Raw genomic sequence first — 12,564 nt, 5'->3', positions numbered from 1 at the left:
AGTCAGAGAGACTGAAGAGTCACAGTCACTTGTTGGTCTATTTTAACTCTATTACACTCAGGGATAATGTCTTTGCTTATCTAACTATGGATATTCTTCAGCCGTCTGACTTTTCTTGATTGCTCTTTTCTTATTATCTGTGCTGAACAGGTGCTTTTCATTGTCAGCCTTCCATTCTAACAGGTTGGTCTCCGTCCATGGCTTTCCCCTTTCTTCCTTTATCACTCCTCACACAGAAACTCTCTCTCTCACTCACACACACACACACACTTCACTGTGTCTCTTATCTGGATCCTTTGTACGGTGTAAATAAGCTTCAGTGACAGACAGTTACTCAGCTATTGGAAGTGTCAAATTGTTCAGTTACCTTGACCTTTGCCACCTTAGTTCTAATCTAACAATTCTGGATTCAATTGTGATTCCCTCAAGTGTGTCTCCCTCTCTATCTCTCCTTTTGCTTCTCTCTCTCTCTGTGTAACTGGATTGTGTAGGGGCTCATATCACAGTGAAGTGAAGATTTCTTTATTAGATTTCTCAAAAACCAAAACAAAACAAAAACAAACAAAACAACAGCACTGAAACCCAGTTAGTGGAAAAGGGAAGCCCAAATCTGGTCTCTGATTTTAGTCACTTTAATTGTCTCTGTAAATTGGACTTAATTTGTCAGCTGAAATTGTATTATCATGATTGGCACAGGAGGAGATGAGAATTTTAACTGTTCTATGCAGCACTAATTGGTTCTTCACCCAGCCCAATTTAGAGAGAGCGGGAAGCACGTCACGACCCTACGTCTCTCTAATAAGGAACACAAACATTTCACCCTGCCTGTTTGTGGCATTTTGTTTATTTAAGGTGCACACATACACACACACACACACACACACACACACACACACACACACACACACACATACATATTTGCAGTGGTATAATTTGGCAGCAACACTGCTGGGAAGCATTATAATTGGAAGTTTTTGAAATTTGGTTCAATGTTTTTTGCGCTAGTGGGGAATATATTTTATGTTCATGCGTGTGTTGTGTGTAAGAGAGAGAGGGAGAGAGAGAGAGAGATTCGATCAGGGAGTGGAACACTAAAAACAGCTTGGAATTTGTGAGAATCAACACTAATTAACCAAACAGCTAAATGCCTGTGCTGCAGACGGCGGCGCTTTAAATGTGTCACTCAGATTGCCTTGTAATTATCTCTAGGTATTTCTTCAAATACTCGAGTCACTGCAGCTAGTCCTTAGACCAGGAATGCATTTTGCTTAGCAGTGTTAGTAGTCATTCATATTTAAAGGAAATTACCAATGTTGTTCACATTTTTGCCATTTCACCTCCATTACACCATTTCATCTTGATATTTTGATCCACATTATCCATAGGCCATTACCGATTACACAGCCTTGTTGCTACAGTGTGCTTTAAGGCAAGGTCATTTAACTGAATGGTCATTTGGCACTGAACTGCCATCTGCAGAGTTGTTTAATTTAGCACAATAATGTGAAAGTGCTGCCGAATTTAGCTGTCATTTTGCAAACAATATGTGTTTATAGCCATCAGTTCCAACGCAAACTCTGTTGTTCCTGTTGATTGCTTTTTGTTTTACACTTCACCTATTGTGACTTGCTGTTGGTTGTCTGTAATGAGGTAAAGTTTCAATCTTAAGGCCCAAACGCACTGGGTGCGACTTTTGACACACTGTGTTTGACGCTTCTATGGTGCGCTGCAGGCGGGAGAATTTAAGTACCAACACCAAAGCACTGGCATTTGCACTTTGCCATCATGATGGGTAATATATTTTATTGTGACATAAATTCTATCACCTGGCATATAGTCACTCTATTATATAACATTTTACAAACTAGCCGACTTGACCAGCTGGTGTTTGTTAATAAACTCCAAAACATCCTGTAATATATGAGTGCAAATTAGAATTTTATCCAAAAATATGCATCATAATAGAAGTCGAGAATATCTCCCTCTTGAAAAATGTTTTTATTGCGTTTCTGGCTTTATATGGGAGTTAAGTAGGAAGACTGAATATTTAGATTTGTTTTATTTGTTTAATTTAGTTATTAAACCAGTCACTGGAATAATTTCCTGGCGATGGTTGCCTCGTTTCCTCATTTGTTGGCTGCAGTTGAAATTTTGGGTGACATCGGCCATCAGGGAACTCATCGCCCACCAACTCGCTCAAATCAGTAACACAGCAACGCGGCTGCCAGCACTGTGAACACAGAGTTAAAGGCTGCATCTGCTTTCCAGTGGAGCTGAGGGAACGGAAGTCTCTTGACCGTTAGCACAGCAGTGTCTTACATTTGGCACATAGCTGCACGTGCACAAGCAAAACCCGGAGAAGAACAACTCCATGATTCACTAAAAAGAGTTGAGTACATCACACATCACTAGAAGCCTATAGTTTCCAGCTGCTGGTGCGGTGCGTATAGGACATTGGGCATTTCAATTCTGTGTGTTGCAAGAGGGGAGGCTTCTTCAACAAACATCAGCATGGGAGAGATGTCGATATCATGTGGTGATGATTTTGATTCCGTTTGATACTCAATGTTGCAGTACCACCTCTAACCTTCTATATACACATCATAATGCTAAGAAAATAGGTGTATATGTGTGTGTGCTTCAGAAAGATAGAGAGCAACTGTGCATGCACATGGGTGTCTGTGTACATGAGTCTATTTCTGTCTTTCTTTCTCTCTGTCTGTTTGTCTCTCCTTGTGTGTGTGGACACTCTCTCTCCCAGATGTTATTTGCACCTGTGGTTCCCGCTGTGCCAGTTCTCCCAGTGCTGGCAGTACCTTGGCAGTCCGCGACGCACAACCCAGTCCAATAACACAGAGGTGTGATCGTAAACACATCAGTATCCTGGCACAGTGGCAAAGTGGTACCAATGCACCCACACACACACACACACACACACACGCACCCACACACACACACACCAATTTCTGGGATTCAGGAAGATGTCCAGGGAAGGGACAGCCAAAGTGGAGCTCAGTTGAGGAGTTAACTGAGAGGTGTAAAGAGTTCCAATACTCGACGTGCTTTAGATGCCTCAGCCTGAAAGTTAATTTAAAATTTAAATAGTCCTTTAGTCAGTTGGCTCGACTCAACAGATGACATGTTGGCTTTTTTCTGGTACGAAAAACCATTTACATCAATAAGATTTTTTTTTAAGGACAGTCCTGCTGATTGTCACTTGGGGACATCAAACCTGTCCTTAAATGTAATTTCCCATCTTTGGTATCATATGGGGCGAGATCCCTTTACCTGATTGTATTGTACTGATGATATTTGCTGCTGATTTCTGAGGCAACTATAACAATAACCAGATCAAAACAAAACAGAAAGACATAAGAACACAAAGTACAACAGTAGCGTTTAGTGAACTATGGCAAAGCCCTCAGTTTCACTTTTGATGAATAATATGAGCAAAACTTGATGTTCATGCTTTGATTCAAATGCCATTTGTTAGGGAACTGGCTTCCAATTTGAAGTTGTTGTCCTGGGAGGAATAAGGAAACTAGTTTTCTACATAAAAGTGTCAACAATTGAGGAAGATGCCTGTCAGCACATTTGCTAGAGTTCCAAAGTAAATGGGAAAGTAATGTAACTGGGTTTTAGGCTGCTTCTCATGCTTTATTCATTGGTTAACAGTATAGGTGGGCCTGCTTTAGCTGAAAAATGACAAATGAAAATCCACAGGCGTTTTCCTTTAAGGTTTAAGGCAAAGACCCAAATTTAGTGGAAGATATAGCTACTTGTCATGATATTTTGAATCCAATTTACTTTCTTAATTAAGCTAGGTTGGAGCTTTTTTTTAATCTTGCTTCCATAGTTAATGCTCCAGCCAGTGTTAGCAATTCAATTACTTAATTGTGCTCTACATAATGCATGACCTCGATAAAAGCATTTCCCATTCCCAAAACATTTCCATTTCCATTTATATACAGGGATTTGCATCCTAGTGCCATTCCATTATGGACTTCTATATCCAGGCAAGGGTTGCTTTGTTGAGGGAATTATTTGAGGAAGCACTTTATACTTAGTAACATTTTCCAGTGTAGTTACATGTTGAGGAAAGAAATTATGAATTACCTAGCCACTCCTCACACATAGAAAACAGTATTTTGAAGGAGATACTGTAAATCAGGCTGCTCCTGGCTTTCCAGTGTTTACATTATGATCCCATAGTTGATGATCCCATATGCGTGAATACCAAACTGAGTCGCTCCACTTTGGTGAGAAATGGAGTAAGTGTCGCTCATGTCATCTACACTAAATTCAGCAGAACAGATACCTCCTACAGAATCACTCATTGTAAAAGAGCATGAAAGAGGTTGATGACAAATTACAGTGAGAATAATGACTTTTCCTCTTTTAGCTTCAGTCTATCTCACACACCTACTCCCTCTTCCTCTTTCTCTGTCTCTCTTTTTCGCTCACCTCTCTCTGTCATCACCCCCCCACCCCCACCCATTTACCACCCCCACCCATTTATCATATCCTGGGGGTTTGATAAACAAGCTGTCAATTGAAGCTGTCTGGAATCGTGGGTATGTTTTTTGTGTTATGTCATCTGTCACAGTCAACTGGAAAAGACCTACCTCAGCTATGGCGTGAAAAAATGCTGTTGATTTGTGCAAGTCATTTTACCATGATACATACATAATTATGATGAAGCTTTTTTTCTATTGAAATAGTGACTCAGCAGTCTCCAATAATTTATCAAATGAACAAAAATCATTGCTTGGTGTCAGAGTTCACTGTTCTGAACATGAGACATTGCCTGGCATCCATGGGTTGTGAACTAAAAATGTCAAAACGTGCTGAATTACAATGTAAGATTTACAATGGGATGTTTGGTGTACTGTATACACAGTAGTCAGGCTGTGGTGTGTGTACAACCGGCCAGTATATTTAGAGCTTATATAGAAAAAACAAACAATACTAACAAACAATGCTTCCACTTATATTAGTACATAGGTCACACTAAGATTCTACATTATATTTTAATTCAATTTCCTGGGCAGTTTTATAGTTGTAATATCTAATATCAATGTTGTGAATCTTTGACATATCCTTGCTGTCAGATTAAAACTTTATATCTCCACAAATTCAACCTTTCAGGAAATGAGATAAGAACTTAAATGACCTCATTTTTCAGAATGACAACCACGCGTTTTGGAAATCCTACGATGGATTTTCAACACTGTCGCTGTCCGGTGAAAACCTTGTATCTCCTAAATGTAAACTTTACAGGAACTAAGAAAAACTGATTTGTTTTTAGCTTGATGGCAGTGCATTTGCTGACATTGCCTAATGGGTTTTGAAAGGGTTTCATAAGCCCAACAGGTTGGAGAATTCACCAAACCCATAGAGAAGCATGTAATCCTTCAATTGCCGTTAAAACATGAAAATCACCAAATTTGGAGTTACAAGGTTTTCACACAACACCGATATGTTTATGAGCCCTGTTGCCACAATATGCCACAGTCATGTCATGCAATGTATTCATGTCAAAAAGCTATCACATTTCATCTAACGTCTTATAGATTTTGGTTTATATCAACAAAGAGCAGATATTACACTGCCTTGGGTCTCCTCAGGAGGCAATGAGAAGTGATGAGCTGGTGCCAGAGGCCTGTCTGTCTCCCAGTCCATCAAAGCAGTATGATCCAGCATTATCCTGTAAGCCTGGCCGGGACGGCTGCGATTAGCCTGCATGAAGAACTAATATGAGTCTAACAACCAAGTCCAGATGTGGTCTTTCTTCAGTGGACAGAGGAGGAGGAGGACGAGGATATTTATCAACACTTATTTGATCTTACAAGTGCAAAGAGAAATACAGAATAAATTTGGTTTCTGACAGATAGACAAGCAGACAGATATAGTGTATATTGGAACAGGACATACGCACACACACACACACACACACACCAATATATTATCACATTGCATCCCTTTACTTGCCATTGCCTGTCTTGATTACCTTTCCAATCCTTTAGATCTCTTTGGTATCTTTAACATCTGCACACTCCTCTTGTCTGGATGTCCAATTCGGAATGAACGGCCAGGCCAAGAATCTGTTCTGGAGGCAAAAAGGATGAGCACCCTCACTTTTGGCGTGTGAAGTTCAACTACTACCAAGTACATATAAGGGATAAAAACTCAGAAATTGAACTCTAATACTATCCATCCTTCCACTTGTTGTTTTTCTATCGCTCGGGTTTCTCGCTGTCACACACTCATTCCTTATCACACACGCACACGCGCCACTTGAGTGCTTGCTTTTTGAACTGCACCCAGTGAAAACCCCACTGGGTCTCTGTCTTGTATAAATAGTGGGAGATCAGTGTTTCACTAACCAGGTGCACAGTAGGTAAATCATTAGGAAAGAGCGGAGCTGGGACTCGGGGAGAAGAGACTAAGCAGCATATGGTGAGCAGGTGGTTTGTGCATGGCATACTGATACAAATAAGGGATTTGTGCATTTTGGTGTAGTGGGACTGGATGTAAGCAAAGCCCTGTCTTTGTGGCTGGAAGAATTAGACCAACAGGCTCTGTCAAGGTTCTCAGCCATGCTGGTGAGTATCTCAAGCATGGAAAAGCTTCAATGTTTCCCCTGTGTGTTTGCAAGGCAATGAATGCCAGCGCTACACAGCTTTTTGCAGAATTTATGGGTGGTGAATTTTGCAGGATATTGATGTGTTTGACTTTCAAGTTCATGTTTGTCATGTGGTTGACTGTACACTTGCTGAGGAGCTTACTGAGGAGAGAGAGAGAGAGAGGTCAAAAGATAATTAGATTCGCTTGCTTTATCTAAAGGGATGTTCCATACCACTGATGGTGATAATTAATTAGCTAATTCCTTTGCCGTAATTAAAACGCTCTATAATCTGACTTTTGTTCTGACTGAATGGCTCTTGACTAGTGGCAGCTGGGACAATGGAGAACCATGAAGGAACAGGAAAGTCTAGGGTGACTTGATAGACACTGCAAGAAGATAAACATAAACAATCTTTTTTGTATTCTGGTTCTCATTGAGACTGTTTCGGAAGCTGATTTCCTCCTCAGTTCAGTTTAGTATTTTAAGTAATTTTTATGTATTATGTTTTCTTGAGAAGCAGCCATGAGGTTGTATGAAGGATGTGTGCAACATGCATGGCAATGAACCAGTGACTACACCTTCTTCACCTTGACTTTTCACAATTGGAGCACATGATTATTAAGAACACTTCAAATTATATTGTGCTGATCCACAGCCACCAGACTGATGTTTGCATTTCATTAACAGGGGCTGTGTATGTCAATGAGGGGTGTAAAGAATGAAGAGGTTATGCATAATCCGCATGAGCAGGATTCATAAATAATCATGCTCCTTTTAGACGTGTCACGGTAAAATTGAGAAATAGGCAAATACATGTTTCCCTTGATCATAACATTTTTGGCTAATTCAGAATTTGCACTTTGATGATTATACAGTAGGTAGACTATTCTCAATACTATTAGGTTGATTCTCAATAATACATCATTGGCCATTGTAGTGGATCATTGGACTAAGGTTCACATACCATGCACTCAAAACATCTGGCTGTAATTTGACTGATGTACTTATTTGTTTGCCTCTTTCTCTTTCCCATGTTTTCTGACACTCTCCATTCTACACTAATACTGCAACAAAAGCCATGTAAATTGTCTAAAATAATGCCAATACTGAATGCGAGGAGTGTTTCTGACCTCTGGAAAGTTGATTGATCCGAACCATGAGTCAGTGTGTGCCCCTTTTGGACATGCGGCTCAGTTATTTGATTGTGATTACACTTTGTCACTACAGGGCACAAGCTCTCAACACAGGTTGTTGACCTGACTGATTGTCCCCCTGTGGTTATCTTCTAAATGAAAATGCAAGACTGGAACTCACGCCAAACTCGAGCTATTCGATGCACTGCCAGTTTCCAGGAATCTCTGCTTGTTTCAGTTTCTATAGGGAATCTCATGGCAAGCATAATGATACGCAATATGTAGCCAGGTCTTGTTTGACAGCCTATACAAGCCATGAGTTCTGCAGAGAGAGAGGGAGAGAGAGAGAGAGAGAGAGTGTGTTTGTGTGTGTGGGTGTGTGTGTGTGTGTTTGTGTGACTGAGCCTACTTGTATATTCTACAAACAGAAACTTGCTAAAGGACAAGGACGACAGTAGCGATGACAGGTCAGACTGTGATCAAGCTCATCTCTAGAATGGCCACAGAAAAAATGCAGAACGCTTCATACATAGTGAGAGGATTCCGTTTTTTTTAGTCAAGGGAAGAGAGGGATGAAGGGATGCCGATAAAAGAGAATGGGGCAAGAGAAATACAAGAAGTGATTTGAGCGTGTTTGAGGGAAGCAAAACTGGAAAAAAAGGAGGTTGGGGCTAGTGGAACGGAAAGAGACGAGGAGCCAGTGTAGATCTGGGTTTATATCATTGATATTCAACTGCTAATATCTGATTGCGTATGTCACGGAAGGACACAGACACACACACACACAAAAAAAACACCCCTAGAGCATTAGGGTCTAATTATTTTTTAGGAAAAAAAACATGCATTCTAAATTAAAATGCCCTCCAGAAAATCAAAGACTTGTATTCAACTTGTTTCTTCTGAGCCGGCACCAGTGTCAAAGCATGAAGATCGTTATTAGATTTTTCTTCTTTTTGCTTGTGTCCATATCAGGAAAATGTTATGTAAACACTTTCAAAACAAGTTCATAGCTGTAGCAACTTGTTAATCAGCACAGATACAGATATATGTTTTTTTTCTGGCATATCTACAAACTTGGGGTTTTAAATTTTTATACGTGTCTGAGCTGGGATCATCACTGAGAAGGAAACCTGCTTTATAATCAGAAATGTAGGATCAGGGAGGCAGTGTTGACATGGTTCCTATTAAATATTTTATGATTTCTGGAGGAAAAACTCCACACAATGACTGACATTAGGTGCATGCATGCCATAACCAGTGTTGGAGGTAACACATTATTAGCACCCAATTGACTAACTATATAATACAATATATTATAGCTATATGCTGTATATATTGTATTCTACAAATGCTGAGCTGCTAGATTACTTTATGCTGACTAAATCATAGAAGAATCACAGCAGTGTCACCTTGCCTATTCAATTCCTGATGTAAATACACACATTGGTTTTTGCTAATTAGGGCAAAAGAGAAAAACATTTTGTCAAATGTGATGAATCTTCATGACTAAACTGATAGAGAGAAAAGTAATTCATGGGGTGGGCCTGATAAATCTCATTACTTTCCACAGAAAGTATTATACAGTAACATTAATGCTTTGGTTTTAAGCTCATAATGTGATGTATTGCTTTTTGAGGTAACTTCAGGTCGTGGCTCACACACATGAAAGTAGAATATTACATTAACTTCAATTTTTTTATGATCATTCACTATCATTTTCCAAGCTGTTCTCATCATACCTTAATAGCGAAAGGCAAAATGAGCAGCTACAGTGTCGTCAAGAAGCAGTCCTCAGTCTGAGCTGTGAGCATATTCTGAGTCCAGACTCAGTAGAGACATGGCTATGAAGAAATAAGGTTTACTGTTATGCTGGCAGCCGCTGCTGTATTAGGCTTGTTCCATCAGCCACAACCTTGTTGGCAGTCCGAGGAACGAGAAACCAGTCCGCTCCATCTGGTCTAATTTCCAAATACTTCTAAAAACGAGTTGCTTCCATAGATGTGTAGTCAAATTGTTTTTCAAGAGAACTGATTTGGTGAATCTATCATCAAATATTCATCCGGATGGGGTTCACATACTTCCAAAATAATTTTCATTTCCTGTAGACGGAATTAGAATTGCAGAAAATATATTTATTCTTGTTCTTATACACTATATTTATCCCAGCTCTGATACATGCTGTGGTTTAAAGAGCGTTGAAAGTTTTCAGTATAAGACAAAGATATGTTCATTCTTCTTTAAAACTATTTTCGCTGCAGGTAGGCACATTGTTTCGTTATAACCAGGTTCTCTGTTTACACTCTTGAGAAGGAGAGGTGGATGAGGCCAAGGTTGTGAAGGGAAACAGTCTCTGCAGACCAATAGGCTACGGTGACTCAGTTATCAGTGTGTTCATGCAATTCTCGAGGAATCAGACAGTGTGAAATTGCAGGAAGGTGAATGTTGAGGCTCAGCTTAGAGTGTGTGTTTATCAAGGCCCTCATTGCAGGTGTGCTGATCTGCAACCAGTGACTGGGTTTCCTTTACCGTCTTATTATTCATGATCGGAAAAGTAAGCACTGACCCAAGAGCAACTGCTGTATCTTTCCCAGAGAGGTCTGACAGTCTCCCTTCATTTGATCAGACATTCTCCTATTAGCACGCTGTTTACACTGCAGGTGCGGTGTCTGAAAATAAAATACAGTGTTTGCTGTATCAACCTGGGTGTAGTCAACATAGAAATGAAATAAATTGCTTCTCAGGTCAATATTTGCCCTCATTCTACTGCTTTATTTGTCTCTTGGTTTGCTACCTTACATCTCTGCAAGGCCTGCAAGATTTCCTTAATGCCCCAGGATTAGCAAATATCCATGAGAGTATGAGAGTACACAGTGCACCCCTATATGAACTCCAGAACATTAGCTAACCAGATCAGCAACTGTCTGAGCCATCTTTCTCATCCACTTACAACCGATATGTGAACGCACACACACACACAATATTATGTAAGCCCACAGTTGCACTCATGTGGGTGCACTTGCGCAAACACGCACGCACACACACGCATACATATAGAGCAACCAGATGGAAAGAACTGGTTCCCCCGTCTGAGGATGCAAGCAAGCTGTGGCTGATGGCAAAGTACACACACACACACACAGTGTTAAATAGCCTACAAGACATTATGATGATGACACAGTAAATGTTGGAGGAAGTCGGTGCAATATCCTCTTCATGCCTCTGATCATTCTATATTTTCATGAAAAGGCTGTCCATGCACTGTGAACAGGAAATGTGGCTGGAGAGTCGGCAGCAAGTCCTGAGCAGGAAGCAGAGCGAGCCCATTCCACAAGTCACTGCAACTAGCTATAATTGGCTTACACATTCCTCCAAGGATTACCACTCACTCCTTATTTGTGTTTATACAAAATCAATTAAAGCATTTGGTTTGGCTCCCTGAATTACTTTCAAACTAGTGTCAAAACACACATTTTCCACGTGCCTTGTTTTTCCACATTGGACTAAGCAGAACAATTGGAAAATTGATGATTTTTCAGTTCTAATTAAATTCTTCATTAGTTCCCATCATTTCACTTTTATTTAATGTTTGTGGTGTAGAAGAGAGTCAGTGTACATCTTCCTCCTGAAACATTTCTTCTATTTGCTGCATTTTGATACTACTCATCCCCAGAGATGGACTGAATAGAAATTGCATGAGAGTGAAAAGGGCATGTAGTAATACAATTTATGTATTTTGACATGCTTTGTCTATTTTAATGGGTGGGAAATAGGTAATTTCTTCTTAGAGCGCTATTCTGTAGGAAGTCATTTCTGGAATCAGACGGTGCAGTTAGAAAATGTGGCATGGCATTGCTTATGTTATGCCACTTCAACAGCTCCATGCTTTGGTTGATTAGACTATTCCATGAATTATAAAAAGAAAACAGCTTATCACACCGGCAAATCTATAGGGAGACAGGGATGAACTAAGGCGGACGTCATAGGATGATTGCAGGCTCTTGAGAGCATCAAAACCTGTCACCATGGGATGATTTTTGATCATTCAATGAATTACACAGAGATGTGTTTTGGAATTATACACTACAATGATCTACGTTTGTCACCGATGTGATCCTATTTTGACACTTGAAGGAGTAGACAGTCTGGTGTGGGCTATACAATATTTGCCAGTGTCTGCTGAGGTCGCTCAGCCCCTGATAGTTTCCCCAAACTATTATCAATGAATGAATCCGGACTTTTTATTCGTCGGGTGTGCCACCTGCCGGTGCGTCACCGTTCCTCTAACCAATCAAGCCGCTGAGACTCTCCGTGCGCCCTTGGAGATCCCGTTGTGCTCCGTTCATCGCGGTCCAATCCACGGCGCTGCGACGGTGGAAGAAGTGGGGAGCCTTATTAGCTGTGCACCGTTAGCGCTTCAGCTGTGACTAGACTGGACTGCACTATTGCCGTGCCAAACATGGACCTGAGACAAGTTTGACTGGATTGTCCCGTTAATCCCATCTACGTATTCTCATTTTGATCCACCCATCAGTGAATGCCATGAGGTAGGTGAGAATCAGACAAAAAACATTTGTGCAAATGTTTAAAGTTTTCGAAATATATCACAGAAGCAAATGATTTGGTCGTTTAGTCACAGAACTCGTTCACAACAGCTTAATGTAGCCACGTTTTTAGAGCATAGCCCTATTTTTGTACTTTATAACTGTTCAATACGGTAGTTTGAAGTTTCAGAAAAAATGCATATTATTGGTTTGTGCATCAAAGCGCATGTATTTAGGCTATTGTTGCAAGTTCGACTTAGAT

At 40.3% G+C, this 12,564-nt stretch overlaps 1 protein-coding gene across 1 annotated transcript in view; it reads left to right on the top strand.

The window, feature by feature from the left end:
* Positions 1-12,131: 12,131 nt before the first annotated feature.
* chrm3a (cholinergic receptor, muscarinic 3a) overlaps positions 12,132-12,564 on the top strand; it is a 70,144-nt gene continuing 69,711 nt past the window's right edge. The window contains exon 1 of the mRNA XM_071909996.2: positions 12,132-12,305. The gene's annotated coding sequence lies outside the window, so the exon portion shown is untranslated. The remainder of the gene's footprint in view (positions 12,306-12,564) is intronic.

Source organism: Centroberyx gerrardi, chromosome 15, assembly GCF_048128805.1.
Source record: "Centroberyx gerrardi isolate f3 chromosome 15, fCenGer3.hap1.cur.20231027, whole genome shotgun sequence".
NCBI lineage: Eukaryota > Metazoa > Chordata > Actinopteri > Beryciformes > Berycidae > Centroberyx > Centroberyx gerrardi.
The sequence above is the reverse complement of the archived record's forward strand: the minus strand, read 5'-3'. Positions and strand labels throughout refer to the sequence as shown.